Source organism: Octodon degus, unplaced genomic scaffold (genome assembly GCF_000260255.1).
Source record: "Octodon degus isolate 3935 unplaced genomic scaffold, OctDeg1.0 scaffold00112, whole genome shotgun sequence".
Lineage (NCBI taxonomy): Eukaryota > Metazoa > Chordata > Mammalia > Rodentia > Octodontidae > Octodon > Octodon degus.
This window is the reverse complement of record NW_004524688.1, coordinates 5,195,423-5,196,829: the sequence shown is the minus strand read 5'-3', so window position 1 is coordinate 5,196,829 and position 1,407 is coordinate 5,195,423.

The window sequence follows — 1,407 nt, the reverse complement described above, 5'->3', positions numbered from 1 at the left end:
AAAAAAAAAAAAAACAAGGGGAAAGCACTGCTCTGTTTACTTTATTTGCTTTTGAACTGGGGATCAAACCCAGTCCTCATGCACACTAAGCATACACTCTATTGCTGAGTTATACACCTAGCCACTGTTATGTGTTGATTAATGTGGATAAGTATGGCAGTCATACAAAATATGAAATTCAAAGTGCCTCCCTGCAAGCGCAAGGACACAGGTTCAATCCCCAGTACTGTGTGCTGTGCTGGTCCTGGAACCCCAGGCGGGCCATGCTGGCCACTGAAACCAAGTATGGTGGTACATGCCTGTAATCCCACCACTGGGGAGGCTGAAATAGAAGGATCGCTATGAGTCTGAGCCGTGTAGTGAGACCCCATACAAAATAAATAAATAAATAAATAAATAAATAAATAATTTTTTAACGTAAAAAAATTTAAAAAATAAAAAAATTCAAAGGCAGGCTCTATGGTTGAACTTCTCTTCTTCATAAGGGAGAGGGAAGTGGGGCCCTTTGGCAATTTTATTTTTGTTTTGTTTTGTTTTTGGTTGTTTTTTTTTGTTTTGTTTTGTTTTGTTTTTTGTTTTGGCGGAACCGGGGATTGAACTCAGGCCCTTGCGCTTGCCAGAGAAGTGCTTATTCCACTGAGCCATCTCCCCAGCCCCCTTTGGCAATTTTAGAAGGGTATCAAGTGAACTCTAGAAGAAACAAATGCACCATGAAAATACACAATAGCCTGGGACAAAGATCCTCTGGGTGCTAGGTGTTGTGTTTGATCTTTGATCTCCTCCTCTGTAAAATGCCTTCAGTTTTTCTTAATAAATTTTCAGTAAGAAGATTGAAGACAATTGTGTTCCTCTTTGCTAGATCTGGTCTCTAGATATATTAAGAGCCTTCAGGGAAACTTTATCCTGTGGTTTGGAAGACAAAGAGGATCAGAGACAAAAAGTAGAGGAAGATCAGTGATACCTTCGTTCTGAGACCCTCCTTAGCATGTCCAAGAGCTACTCTTTAGGGTATTGTTTCCTCAGGCCAACATTCTTAACAACTGTCTGTAACAGGGGGTCAGCAGGGTCAACAGCAGAACAATTGCCCAAAGTCTAGTACTCTATTCTGTCAGAAGTATACAGATTTACAGTTTGTCAAAGGTATAGTTTGTAATTTGCCAATAGGCACATGTGTTTAAGATGTTCTTATTGTCTCTTGAGCTTAGAAGTCTTTAATTTGTAAGGGAAAGGGGATTGTCCTTTTCAAAAATTAGAAGGAGAGGCTGGTGAGATGGCTCAGTGGTCTAAAGCACTTACTTTGAACATGCTAAGCTAAGCAAAGCACAGGGACCACGGTTCAATCCCCCAGCACCACATGCCAGCCAGCCCTGCCCCCTGGTGGGCTGAGCTGGCCACACACACACACAC